This window comes from Brachypodium distachyon, chromosome 2 (genome assembly GCF_000005505.3).
Source record: "Brachypodium distachyon strain Bd21 chromosome 2, Brachypodium_distachyon_v3.0, whole genome shotgun sequence".
Lineage (NCBI taxonomy): Eukaryota > Viridiplantae > Streptophyta > Magnoliopsida > Poales > Poaceae > Brachypodium > Brachypodium distachyon.
The window spans coordinates 8,751,160-8,766,065 of NC_016132.3; positions in this window are offsets into that span (position 1 = coordinate 8,751,160).

Below are 14,906 nucleotides of genomic sequence, written 5' to 3' on the forward strand. Positions count from 1 at the left end.
CCGGTGCCAAAGCCTCGTTCGGCGGCGCCCGAAATTTCTTCGGGACTTGGTGTTCTAGGGTGCCCTGCAGGGGTGGTAGCTTCTTCCGAAGGCGTCACGGAGCTGAGCATTGTCTCCGTCCGGCCGAAGCCTTTTCTCCGCGTGATCGAGCCAAGGTGGGGGCTTGGCGTTGTTGCGAGGTTACGGGGACCAAGGTGCCGCCGGTGCTTGCAGGTTATCCCGGGGAATCTTTGCCGGCGACCGCGTCCTTTGTGCTCTTGTGAAGGTATGGTCAGTTCTCCTTGGGTCGAGCATTGAGATCTCGGGTGTGGCTGGCCTCGCCGGTTATTTCGTCGAGGCTTCAGGGCGCCTAGCGCGGCGGGCATGGTTAGGACGCGGGCGACGTGCACGGGGGCGAGCTTGGAGTTGGCCGGCACAGAGCGGGCGCGCGGACGCGAGTTTCATGTTCGCCGGGGCACGCGAGCGGGGCGTGCACTCGGCGCGGGCACGGCGGACGGGAGCGCGCGCGGAGCGGCATAGGTGCGCGCAGTGCGGCTCGCGGGCGCGCGTGCAGGGGCGCGGGCGCGGGCGGGCGAGTCTCGCGCGGCAGGACGTGGACGTCGAGGAAGAAGAAAATCGCCTTTCGCCCGCGTGGGGATCCTCCGGTGGTCCCGATGGCTCCGATGGAGGGTGGTTGGGATCACGACTACCTTCTCCCGTCTTCGACGAGCCCTAAGGACCTTGTCCAGCTGGAGGAGGCGGGATACTTCCCCAAGGGGGACGGTATTTTGCTCGACGGGGAGGAGTTCAAGCTCGACCACAAGCGGCGTCCAGGGTGCATCGTGGTGTTTTCGGCCTGGTTCCATGCCGGCTTGTGTGTGCCCGTCCACCCCTTCCTGATGGAGTTCTTGGAGACGTACGGCATCGAGTTGGCCCAGCTGCACCCTTCGGCGATTGTGAAGTTGAACATGTTTCGCTGGCTGTGCGAGACGGCGCTTCACGAGGAGCCTTCGATGAAGCTGCTGCTGTTCTACTTCACCGTGGAGGTGAGGGAGTCGCTCACTCCTGACGGCTTTACCTTGAGCGCCTTCGGTTCGGTGAACCTGAGGCTTCGTTCCGACTTTGGAGACGACTTTCTGCTCATGCCGGGGAGGAGCACGGTGAAGTTGTTTGACAAGTGGGAGTCCCAGTGGTTTTTCCTTCGGGCTTCGAAGACGCGTCTTCGACACTCAGGCGATCTTCCTCGATACTCGGGGGCTGGGGGCCTCAAGGAGGTGCCTCACCCAGGCGAGCTTCGGTCGACCGACCTTTGGAAGGTGACCAAGATCAAGGAGGTGTCCATCGAGAGTAGCTTCCGTGACCTCATGGAGGAGATGGTGATGGCGAGGCGCTTCATGACGAGGAGCCATCCAAGGTCCGAGCTTGGGATTCCTCGGGCTTTCCATCCTCCGCATGCCATCACCACACGTGAGTGCCGCTTCCTTTTTCCTTTCGGGCCTTGATTGTTTTTCCCTTGCGGTGGTACTTAACGACTTTGGCTTGTTTTTTTTCAGCAACGTTTTCCGAGAAGAGGGTGGCGCTGTGGGCCGCGCAGCTGATAGGTCCGTACGGCGGGCCGGAGCACCGTGGCTACGAGACCAATATCAGCGGTAGGGGATGTCATAACATCATCGCGAAGTGCTTCGGGAAGATGGTGCCGATGCGACAGGAGTCAGAGTTCGGGCGCCTCCTTCGAGTGGGCGATCGCTACTCCCGCTTGGCGACACCGTCGATGCTGGCGGTAGGGTCCAAGTTGGGGGACACCTGTGGCAAGGTGAAGACGGGGACGGTGGTGCTGGGCCGGGCGGTGCCTGGTGCGCCGGTCCCGAAGATACCTCGTCCGTCGAGTGGATGCAAGAGGAAGGCTCCCCCGACTCCTTCTCCTTCTTACGACTACGCCCCGGCGGATTCGGCGGATCCCATCGTGGGTGAGTCGAGGTCCCCTTTGAGGGTTACCTTGGACCTACACATGAAGGGGAAGATTGGACTTGAGCACGTGCTTCCTCCTTCGAGCCACGAGGTTGAGGCTTTCACTCGCGAGACAGGGCTTCGGCTGCGGAGCGACTCGGTGGTGGAGTTGTCGACCGGAGCCATCGGTGCGGGCGTCCCGATGTTCTCCATCGGTCGCGAGCGTCCTGAGGAGGATGCTCCTACCTCGGGTGAGTGCCTTTCTTTTTGGCGGTGTCGATCTTCTTTGAAGATTCTGACATGGTTTCCTTGGTTTGCTTTCAGGTGCGAGGGTCGCGGCTCACGAGGTTCCCGAGGGCGAGCCCCCGACTCAAGCGAGGGGCACAGAGCTTCCGACGACCGAGGATGGGGTGAGAGACCCTCTCGTGACACTGGAGCCGGTGAGCGTCCGTGACATGTCTCCCTCGGTCCTCCGGTTTTTCTTTTGGTCTAACTCCGTCTTCTTTGTAGGTGAGGGGTTTGGTCGAGGCTGTGGGCACCCTTCCTGCCCTCAAGACTTAGGTGGGGGCGCTTTCTACCGCTTTGGACGTGGAGATGTCCAAGTCTATCCTTGCCTTTAGCGAGTTGGCTTCGGAGATGGTGCGACGCGAGGCCGTGGAGGCCGAGCTTTCCCGCGTTTTGGCAGAGCGCGCGTCCATGGAGACCAGGGCTCGGCTTGCTGAGAAGCGCCAGGCGGACAAGCTTGCGAAGACTCGTCGAGTCGAGGAGGACTTGGTGGTGGCCAACCTTGATAGGGAGCACGCTCGAGTGGAGGCTGCTCCCTCAAGGTGGAGTTGGCTGCAGCGAGTGATGGCCCGATGCTCGCTTCTCGTGCTCGCCCTCCTTCGGATCGTCGTCCCGAGGTGGTTTCGCTTTTGCTTGCTCAGGCCACCGAGATTTGGGAGACGATGATTTGCTTGAGGAGCGTTTCCCAGCCGGACCTTCCTCCGTGTCGCACGGTGGATGAGGCGAGCAGGGTGCTTACTTCCCAGGTGGAGCTCATCGAGCCTACCGTGAAGAAGTGCCTCCGGAGTACGGGTGCTCGACTTGTTTCGTCGGCGGTTGCGGCAGTCCTGGACGGCGGTGCCGGGATGAGCGGGCTTGAGGGTGAGATGTCTCACGGGGCGAAGAAGTTTTTGGCGGACCAGAGTGCTCCTCTTCGTGCTCGGGCTCCTCTTGCCTTGAGCCCGCTCTTCAGGAGGGTGATGGTGAGTGTGAGCCTTGTCGCCCTCGGAGGTGGTGATGTACCTCAGCTGCTTACTTATGCGATGTTGCATATCTCCACTTGACTTAGCCTCATGGCTAGCATGTTTAGGCTTTTAGTCGTAGAGGTTGTAAGGCAGCTTTTTTGTTGTGTTTCATGCTTCACTATGTAGTCAACATTATCAGAAATGTTAACTTAGCTCAGCATGTATTTCTCATGTTTCACCATGTAGTCGACATTATCGGAAATGTTAACTTGGTTCAACATGAGTTTCTCGGAGTACTACATTTCCTTCTTGTGAAGTACTATATTTCCTCAGTTTATACAGCTCACGATCGTTCGCTATGATTACACTTTTGTGTCATCAATTGCTGTCGCCGTTGGGATACGACTTGGCTTCGGTGCCTTAGGCCATGGTTACGAGCCATGGGTCCTAGTACCCTTGTGAGGGTCGCTATCGATATGCCGGTAGTGATCCGGACATTTCGACCTGTCGTTCGGGATATTTCATGCGGAATTTTCCCTCTTCGGAATTCAGGAAGCTATGCTTTCCTGCGATTATTATGGAGCCTTAACCCGGTTACTATCATGCAGGCCCACGCGCGACGTCTCGCATACGGGTAGCATGGTTCTCCGAGGTAAGTAAGCTCATGCATAACTCGCTTATTTACGATTCCCCTTAAATCCGTTTTAAGGAGCTTCCAGCCCTCGGGGTACTTGGTTCTACTTGGTGGATGGCCTCGAGGCACGCTAGGATCCACCAAGGAACAAGTCGCTAGTAGCGACCTATGTCCGTGGACATTTTTAGAGGATGCTCGGGTCAACAGAAGCCTTTCCGCATTCCTCGGTGAGCGGCATAGGGGCAGCGGCTCTTTTACGATGATGAGTCATGTGAGTTTCTCGTGTCTCTCTTAATTTTTCCTCAAGGACTTGTTTTATTTATCCTTGCTTCCTTGTCTTAAGGTATGACCCGATGGGCATTTACAAGCCTTACGTAGACGTGGCCTCGTTGGCGCTTATGATCTCTCAAAGTTTCGTAGGGAAGAGGCCAGTTGAGCGCTGATGATCTCTTTTCGGGAGCGGCAAGGATTGCCCTTGAAGGTCCTCCTTAGGCGTAGAAATGCTGGAGCTTGTCGCCGTTCCAGGCATGGACAAGATTTTTCCCTTTCATATTCTCGAGGTGGTACGCACCATTTCCCAATACTGCGGCGATGCGGTATGGTCCTTCCCATTTAGGGTCGAGTTTGCACTGGAGCTTTGGGTCGACATTCTTTTTCAGTACGAGATCTCCTTGGAAGAAGGCTCGTTCCCGCACCCTTGTGTTGTAGAAGCATGCGACGCTTTGCTCGTAGACGGCGTGCCTCATGGGGACTTTGTCACGAGCTTCTTCCACAAGAACGACGGCCATCTTGTGATGCTCTTCATTTTCGATGAAGGCAATTGGGGTGGCTTCTTGGAGCCTTTCGACCCGAGATGAGCGGAACTCGACCTCGGCGGGAAGAACTGCTTCGGCTCCATACACCAAAGAGAATGATGTTTGGCCCGTGGAACGGCTTACGGAGTTGCGTATGCCCCAAACCACGCTAGCAAGTTCATCTCCCCATGCTCCCCTTACTTTGCTAACCGTGTGCTCTACCCTTCGGCGGAGTCCTTGGAGGATTAGTCCATTTGCCCTTTCGCATGCGCCGTTGCTCTTGGGGTAAGCTCCGGATGCGAAGTGCAGCTTGATCTCAAGGCATTCGTAGAATTTGATGAATTCCGCTCAGTCGAACTGTTTGCTATTGTCCACGGTTAGCTCTCGCGGGACACCATATCGGCATATGATGTTTTCCCAGAAATTTTTTTGAACGGCCTGTGACGTGATCTTGCCAAGCGCCGCTGCTTCTATCCATTTGGAGAAGGAATCAATTGTCACCACGAGATACTCTCAGCCCCCGTTACATGCAGGGAAAGGCCCGAGGAGGTCCATTCCCCAGCGTGCAAATGTTCATGTTATCGGGATATTCTTTAGGGAAGTCACGGGCGCATGGATTGACTTAGCCATTTTCTGGCAAGCTTCGCATTTCCGCAATATGGTGATTGTGTCTTGCACCATGGTGGGCCAATAGAATCCCTGACGTAAGGCTTTTGCCGCGGTGGCCCTTGGCGCAATATGGTGGCCGCATATCCCTGAATGGTTTTCCAGGAGGAGCTCGGCTCCTCGGTCAGGAGTTATGCACTTAAGCAACGCGGCCGCTCCTTTCTTGCATAGAATGCCGTCAAGGAGGACGTACATCTTGGCTTTTGCGAGCAGAGTTTTGGCGCTTGGGCCTTCCGCTTCTTCGTCCACCTCGCCTTTCAAGGCGCGGATAATCGGTGTCATCCAAGAGGGTGGAGCGTCGATGACCATTCTGGTCTTTGAAGCTTCGTCAAGGGCGTCGGCTTCTTCCTTTATGGATGGGGCGCGAATTACTTCGAAAAATGCACCGGGTGGCAGCGGATCTTTCGACCCGGCCATTCGGGCTAACCTGTCAGCTAGGTGATTTTCTTCTCATGGAATGCGTTGCGCCTCCATGCCCAGGAAATACCGTTTCATCTTGCGAACTTCTTCGATGATTTCTTCATTCTTTCATCAAGGCATTGATATGACTTATCCATTTGGTTTATCACCAGTTGGGAGTCTCCCTGGATGAGAAGGCGTCTGACTCCCATGGCCTTGGACAGTCGAAGTCCGAGAAGTAGCGCCTCGTATTCTGCCATATTTTTGGTGGCATTGAAGTCAAGATGGGCGGCGTACTCCAAGATCTTTCCTTCGGGACTGATGAGTATAACTCCAGCCCCCGCACCGTCGAGGCGCTTAGAGCCGTCGAACCTCATTATCCAATGTGGTTTGGGGGCTCGGTCTTGGGTGTGATTTCTTCGGGCGAGGCTGGTGGAGCATGCCACTCGGCCACGAAGTCAGCCAGGACTTGGGATTTTATGGCCGTTCTCGCTGTGAGTTCCAACGAGAAAGGCGCCAATTCCGTTGCCCATTTGGCGATTCTTCCGATGGCCTCCTTGTTGCCGAAGACTTCCTTGAATGGGAAGATAGTTGGCACCATAAAGGTGTGGCCCATGAAGTAATAACGGAGCTTTCGAGAGGCCATGAGGAGGGCGTATGCGGTTTTCTTGATCTGGGTGTATCGACCCTTTGCTCCTCCCAAAAGTTCGCTCACATAGCACACCGGGGGTTGTGACCCATCTTCTTCCTTCACGAGTGTTGCGCTTACGGCGACCGGGGTCGCAGCGAGGTATAGGAGCAAAGGCTCCCCCTGTTTTGGGCTCGTGAGAAGTGGAGGGGTCGACAAATAGGTCTTGAGCTCTTCGAAGGCCCTTTGGGCTTCGTCGGTCCACTCAAAGTTGTTGAGGCTCGTCAAGGCTTTGAAGAAAGGGAGACCCTTTTCGGTTGACTGGGCGACGAATCATCCTAAGGCCGTCATTCTTCCCGCTAGGCTGTACCATCCCAATTTTCAAAACCCTTCATATGTATTGCATATCATGAGCATCATGTCACCCTTGCATTTAATCACATTTGAAAACCCTAAAATTTACCCTGAGAATCCCTGTTCAAAAGTGCTTTTATTTGATTTTGGGCTTTGATCTTGCTTTTGAGCATTTTGTATTTTAACCCATGAAGGCTGTGGTATAAAAAGGCATTTAATGCATATATAAAGCTATCCCATAAGTTTGCTTTTGAAATTATTTTGAAAAATAATTTATTTTGATAGCCTAAGAGCCCTAAAAGCCATTTATAGGCAAATGTATTTTTAAATATTTTATTTTGAGGAAATTCTTGTTCCACAAGTTATATCATATGAAAAATATGATTTTACAAATTTTGTTGCAATTATTTGGAGTGATTTGGAGCTTTGAATCAAGTTTGAGGTTCAAAAACAGAAAATAGAAAAAAAGAAAAGAAAACCGGCTGACCGGACCGGACCGGCCGAACCGGACCGACCCCGCCCGAGCCGCCCAGACTCTCTCACTGACCGGCGGGCCCCACGCCATTCTTCAACCTCCATCCGATTTCTCCGCTCGCGCTCGAGTCCACGACGCCCACGACTCCACTCCGAGTTCCGCTCGCCCCCGATCCCAATCTCCAAATCCTTGCGCGTCTTCCCGAAGCGCTCGATTTTCTCCTCCCCTTCTCCCAAACCTCACATCCAATTTCGTTTCGGTTAGCTAGTAATTCCTCGCCAGAGAAAGCTTCGGTCGCCGCCGATTTTCCGCCGTCACTGCCGCTGCGGTGAGCCCCCGACGCTGCCGACCCCCTCCCCTCTCTTCTCTCATCCGTGCGCACCTTTTGACGCGGACCGATTTATTTTGGTTGCCCGCAGTGCCGACCGCCGTTCACCGTGCCCGTTGCCGTCCGCCCGTCGCGGCCCGACCGTGCCGCCCGCCTCCGCGAGACCGAGCCCGAGCCAGCCCGCGCCGTCGCGCCGCTCCGCGCGCCGCCGTCGCCCGCCGTCCGAGCCGTCCCGTCTTCCCTCGTCCCCACGCCAGAACCGCCGCCCAGCCGCCTCCACCCGACCGCCCGCGCCGGCCGCCCCGTTCGCCGAGCCCGTCCGCCGACCGCCGTCCGCCGCCCCAAGCCCGAGCCCGCGAGCCGTCCGCCGACCGCGTCCGCCGCCTCCGCCCCGTTCGCCGAGCCCATCCGCCGACCGCCGTCTGCCGCCCCGAGTCCCGCCCGCGCCGCCACCCGACTGCCCCGAGCTCCGGCCGACGGCCGCACACTGGTAAGGAAACCCTAGCTGGAACCGAACCGGACCAATCCCGGGACGCCACATGGCGAAGCTTGTTTAAGTTAATTTTCGGCCGAATTAAAACTGCATTTTTGCAGAAAAGTCCTCAATTATTCAAAGCATCATAACTTTTAAACCGCTTGTCCAAAAATTATGATCCACACCTTTATGGAATCCTCACAACTTGTAGAATATTGTGGCACAGTCCAATTTCAATTTTGAACAACTTTGTCCGAAGCAAATTACAGAATGGTTGAATATGGTTTAAATTTCAAATGAATTATTTCAAAATGGTTTTGAGCATGTTAGCTTGCTGTAAAAATTTTTAAGCATGTTCTTGTCCATTAGGACCAGAAGAGAAAATTATTTTATGAATGACATGACCCTACGAGTTTAAATCTTGCTCTATGTTGCAAAAACCACATAGTCTTTTAATTTAAAGCCTATCCTTGTTTCATGCATATTAATTGCCTCTTTGTTATTGTGTAATTGGTTCAAACCTCTTGTGAAGCTTTTCAAAACAGAAACTAAACAAGTTGTATTTAGAAGTAACCAAGTGTGCATCATCATGGCATTAGCATCATCGTATGTTTTTGTATTGAATGTTGTGTTTATTGTGTGTATGCTTTCTTTTATTTTAGATCGTGTGGAGTGTAATCCCTGTTGTTGCGAAGAGTGTGATAACCACGACAACTCTGGACACTAGATGTTTTATTAGATGCATTAAGAATATTACTCGTACCTCTATGCTAGCTATAAATCCCAGGTAGTATAGTTTACCCTCGCCATTACCTTGCCACCAAAATTGCCATCGTTTGTAGTTGATTGCTTGGCTATGGTAGTATCGTGGGGGAAACAACTACATTATGATATTGTTATGCCTTTGGTGATATGAAATGTTTTATTAGAGTAAGGCAAAACAATTAATTCAATGAACCATCCTGGGTGGGCTGCTTTGAGGATTTTGAGGATTAGCGGCGTCAGGTCCATTTCTATGGGTCCCTCTGAGTCGAGTCCCCGTGGATTCGAGAATGAATCGTCCATGGACGTCTCTTCCGTGGATTCGGAGAGCGCCTACGTTGCAAATGTGGAATGCCACCTGGGGTAACCGAGACTGGACTAGTTTCCTATTTAGCAGCTTCCAATACAACCACAATGTTATATGGGCTCTAGCGAGACAAGAGTATGTTGTATGAACCTAGACCCGAGGAATTGTACTGAGGTAGCCGTGTAGGGGGAGCGTGATTCTCTCGTGGTTTAGGGAATTACCTCTAAAAATCTCGTAATTGATGCCGTTGTTACTCTACCTTGAGGACAACAAGGGATTAACACGTCGGTTTCTTGTGGGGAATGTGTACAAACTCTCGACAGCGTCAAAACTAAGTACTTAGCCGTGTCCCCGGCAATGGACAATTTGAGCAACTAGATTTGAAGCTGTAAGGAAAGTCTCACTCATTCTAATTTCTTAATAAAATGAATGGTTTGAACTTGGGTTTAAGAGCATTGATGTGTCTACTCAATGTCCTTAGTTTAATAGGAGCATGGGTGTGTCTACCCCGTGTCCAATAGTGATAAAATTCTATTTGATTTAAAAGATAGGATTAAATAACTAAGCTTTTATGCAAATAGCCTTGAACCCCACTTTGTCACATTATGCATATACTTGGTAGGTTCTGATATAATTCCTGGTGAATCTTGCCAATACATTCAATGTATTGACCCTAGTGGCTGCATCGTTTAATGATGCAGGAAACTCCGACGACGAGTGAGTTGTACGTTCTGCTTGTTTGGGTTAGGGGCCTATATTCCAACACGCTCTCACCGTGGTGTTGATGTGCCCTTGTATCTTTCGCTTTCCGTTGCTAAACAGTTGTTTTATTTCCAGCTGACCCGTGGGGTTATGTGAGTTGTAAGTATTTTTAAATTCTGGATGATACATTGTAATATTGAGACCTTTGTTCTATGATATTACATCTTGAAACTGTGTGTGCTAGTGAGTCGATCCAGAGACTAGCACTAAAGCACAGAGATCGAACCCGAGTACGGGGGCGGTCGCTTCATAGGCGTTGCACATCTTTGACGGAGCGAGGAGGTTCCATGTCCAGAATGGCCCGAATATTTTCCGGGTTGGCCTCGATCCCCCGTTGGGAGACAAGAAAGCCTAAGAGTTTCCCTCCTCGAACTCCAAATGCTCACTTTTCCGGATTGAGGTTCACACCATACTTGCGGAGATTGTCAAAGGTTTCACGTAGGTCCTTGGGATGCGTTCCTGCAATTTGACTTTTGATGACGGCATCATCAACGTATACTTCAGCGTTCCTCCCCAATTGTTCCTTGAGGATGAGGCTGACGAGGCGTTGGAAAGTTGCGCCGGCGTACCTCAAACCAAAAGGCATCCTGTGATAGCAGAAGGTGCCGATGGGAGTGATGAAGCTGGTTTTCTCCTCGTCTTCCTTGGTCATGTGGACTTGGTGATATCCTGAATAAGCATCCAAGAAACTCAACCTCTCGCATCCTGCCGTGGAGTCGACCAGTTGGTCGATCCGAGGGAGCGAGTAGTCGTCCTTGGGGCATGCCTTGTTCAGGTCGGTAAAGTCGACACACATTCGCCACTTGCCGTTGGCCTTCTTCACCAAGATAGGATTGGCTAACCATTCGGGGTGCCAAACTTCTCGGATTATCCCGGCGTTGGAAAGTTTGGCCATTTCTCGCTTGATGACCTCGCATCGTTCGGTGGAGAGTTTCCGAAGTTTTTGCTTTACGGGAGCTTTGTCGGGTTTATGGCGAGGCAATGCTCCATGACGTCGCGCGGGACTCCTCCCATGTTGGAAGGCGACCAAGCGAAGAGATCGGAATTCTTGCGAAGTAGGTCGACGAGTTCTTCCTCGAGTTTACTCGGGAGGTCGGTCCCGATCTTCACCGTGCGCGTGGTGTCTTCTTGGCAGACGCATACTTCCTTGAGTTCTCCTTCGGGGAGGGGCTTAGGGATGTAGTGCTCCGGGTGATCGGTTCCGGATGCTCCTGCATTCGAAAGCATGTTGGTACTCTTGGATGATTCTCCCTTTTCGGCGCACTTGGTCTCATGACGGTAGAGGGTCTTCCTGTCGGAAGATTGCTCGCCGCGGACCGTTATCACGCCTTTTGGGCCCGGGATCTTCATACACAAGAAGTTGTGGTGGACGGCGGCGCAGAGACGATTTAGCGTAGTCCTCCCGAGGATGGCGTTAAAGGAGGCCTCCATGTCCACTATGTCGAAGCGCACGAGCTTGGTTCGATGATTTGTGGCGTCCCCGAAGGTCATGAGGAGCTCAATTTGTCCGAGCGGCTGAATGGCCTCCTCGGTACGAAGCCGGTGAGAGGATAAATGGATGGCTGCAATGAGCCGTTCTTGTATCCCCCTTGTGGTTCCATCAGCTTCTTCAAAGTGCTCAGATATAGGATGTCGGCGGAGCTTCCGCCATCCATCAGAATCTTTTTGAGCTCACAATTGGCGATGATCACCGTCATGAAGAGGGCGTCATCGTGCAAAAAGCGTATCCCCTTGGCGTCTTCCTCGGTGAAGGTGATTGGCACGCTTGCCCATTTCGGTGGTGGTGTCGGGGTGAAGGTTCTGTCGTAGCACGGGGCTCTGACACCGGGGATGCGCGAGCACCCCCTTTTAGGTTCGGCAGTGGGCGACGGGGATCGCTTCGGCGATCGCCGGCGAGACCAATGTCAAGCGTTGGGAGACGATGAACACAAGATCGTTTTTACCCAGGTTTGGGCCACCTTAAGGTGTGAAACCCTACGTCCTGCTTCTGAGTTTGCTATTAACCGATGAGCAAGGGTTTACAAGTTGCCGAGGGGAGTCCCCGAGTGCTCTCTCTCTTCTTAGCTAAGTGCTACTTGCTACTCTTGGCTAGAGTTAGTAGTGAACTGGGAGTCCATCCAACCCGAACCGAGCCAACCCTTTGACCGTTGGCGGGGGTCCTCCTTTTATACTCAAGGGGATACCACAGGTGCCTCGGTGCATGGGTGACAAATGGCGAACAGGGAGCCAGGGCAGCCCGGCCCTGCCGCGCTGGCTTGCATGCAGGATGGCCAGCCCTGCAACTAGGGCCCTACGTGCCTAAAATTTACACCGGGCCAGTCACTGTAGGCTGACTGGACGGGGAATCCCCTTTCTGTCGGTGCATTTAATGCTTGAGTGTGCTTCACTCCTTGTCCTACGAACCCTGCGCACGGGGAACCCGTCGAGTGGCCACGTGGCGTTGCTGTCCTGCCCACTCGGTCCTGCTCCTGTAACGGGCGCCCGCGCCCGGGAATGCCCTTCCCGGCAAGTAACCTTCCCGGGAAGCGCCCAGGCGGGATTTCTCTTGTTGCCCTCTAGGGCAACCCCCGCAGCCCGGCTAGCCCTACCGTGCTGGTGACTTGCCGGGCAGCGCCGGGGAGCAAGCGAGGTGGCCCATGCGTCATGCAGTGGTGGTACCCCGGGTGCCACTGGTGCGATAGGTTGCCACGACATTGACTTCGCGAGCATACTCCTTGCGCTGTCGCTTCGATCCCCGGCCTGTGGCGGAGCCCCCGAGTATCACTCCGACGTGATGCACGGGTTCTTGAAACGGGAGGTTGTCCTCCTTAGGTGTCGGGTCAGCCACGAGGACGATGGCGGGGCGCGGAGCCTCGGTAGTTTTTTCATCCTTGCGCCGGGCCCGCATTCGTGCCTGGAATTCCTCGCGAGCCGCGATGAGAGTGTTGCACTCCTCGGTACTATGGCTTGCCGAGTTGTGGATGAGGCATCTCCTAGTTCCTCCCTCGGTCGGACGAGGTGGCTTCTTGGGTTGCCAGGTCTTTTGGGATGATGCTTGTCCTTCGACGGCGAAGATTTTCCGGGCTTGGTCGCCAGCGCCCTTTTTCCCCCACGTCCTCTTCTTCTTGCAAGATGAAGCAGGCGCAGGGGGTTTGTCGGATGAGGGAGTTCCTTCGGGAGCGGCGCGTGGCGCGTCCTTCTTAGCAATGTCCCCGTCTTCGCCTCGGGCGTATTCCTGCAAGATCTGATAAAGCTCCTCAGTCGTCCTTGGAGATTGCGACTTAGGGCCCGATTTACTTCTCCTTGGAGAAGGCCTTGCATGCATGCGTCGATCACGGTGGTCGACGGCGGGTTGGCGATTTGGTTTCGTACCTTCGCGAAGCGATGGGAGAAGCTTCGGAGGGATTCCCCCGGCTTTTGTTTCACGGCGTATAGCTCGTGAGCCTGTATGGGTTCTTTGAAGTTTCCTTGAAAGTTGGCGATGAAGACCTCTTGGAGGCGTTCCCAAGAGTGCACGGAGTTCTTCCGCAAGTTATAAAACCAAGTTTGCGCCATTCCAGTGAGCGCGAGCGAAAAGAGGTTGCACATCTCGACGGGACCTCCCCCGGCGGCCCGTATGGCGGTGGAGTAGACATCAAAAAATTGAAGAGGATTCGACTCCCCGTCGTACGGCCGTATTGTGGGTGGCTTGAACCTTGGCGGAAAAGGCGCATCTTGGATCTCCCGCATGAGCGGGTTGCAGGTCGGTCGATTCTTTTGGTTCCTTCGGTGGCGAGGTCCTCCCTTGTCTCTTTCGTCGCTAGAGGGGTCGCTTGGAGAATGATCTCGGCATTTTCTTGGAGGGTCGGAGCGCCGACGGGAATTCCTTTCGCCGCCGGCACGTCCTTCGGATTCCGCCACTTGCTCATTTCCATGCACGCTGGGGCCTCGTTCCCCGCGAGGCGTGGCTTGAGGTGGTACTGGTGGCCGCCTTGTTCAACCCCGACGGGGGGAGCAAGGGGCGCTTGCGGGGCACTCACAAAACGAGGTTGATGTTGAGCGTGTGCGACTTGGAGAGCGCCTTGCGGCGGAAGCCCCCAATAAGGATGATACCAAGGAGCTCCTTGGGCGATCGCGGTGAGCGCCAGTGGAGGTAATCCCGGGTTGGAGGGGTCGTAGGCCGGGACTCCTTGGTTTTCTGGCGCGGATCCTCCCGACGCCACATTGTTTCCTCTTGTAGGTTCCGAGGGCAGGGTCACCACCGGTTGTAGGGAAGGTGGCGCGAAGCCTATCGAACGAGGATGCCGAGTTCCATATCCACTGCGGGGGCGGCAACCGTAGGCAGCTCACCGATCCTTGCCACTACGTTGGTGAGTGTCGAGGGACTGCCTACGACGGTTTCGAGCACCTCGGTTCCTTCCGAGACGGCCGGTAGCGGAGGGGCGACCGTGACTTCTGTCGTGGCGACCATGCTTGCAGTGACGTCCGGATTGGTGAGGGTTCCTTCTTCCTCGGAAGCCCCTGAGGCACTTGCTTTCCTCGTTTGCAACCGTGTAGACTTCGCGGCAAGTTGGGGACCCGATGAAGTAGGCTTCGTTGGGGCCATTAAATCTTAGATTGTGGCGAGGGTTCCCCACGGGCGGCGCCACTGTTGTTGTTCTCGACAACAATTAGAGTAAGGGGTGCCAAAGCTCGGTGGCACAAGTACGAGTATAAAAGTAGGGTGTGTACGCCGGCCTTATAGCGAAGGTCGCCGTACACTTGGACAAGTTGACACATCGATATTTTTTTAATAGGTTCGGTCGACCCTACGGGTGCGACTTAGTCCTATGTTAGGAGAGGCTTCGAGGGGGGTCGTTAGCCAAAGCATTCGGGTCGATCGAGGCTCCCCGAATCACTTAGCGAGAGGTCGAAAAGGGCCGCCTCGTACTTGGGCCGAACGAGGCTTCCCAAGTAGCGAGGTCAAGATACCCTTAAGATTAGCACACAGCACAGGCATATCCTTGATGGTTCTTTTTGTTGCCACATATGTAGTCGGCACCAGCGATCCATGCAACAACTTCAGAATGTTTTTTTATCATGCTTAATTTGATGAAGTTAATTAAATGGTGGCATGCATTTTAGGAATTTTAGAACATGTCAAAATTTCATCCCAAAATGTTCAAAGATATTTTTTATGGGCGTGTCTATTTCTCATTCAACTAAGAAA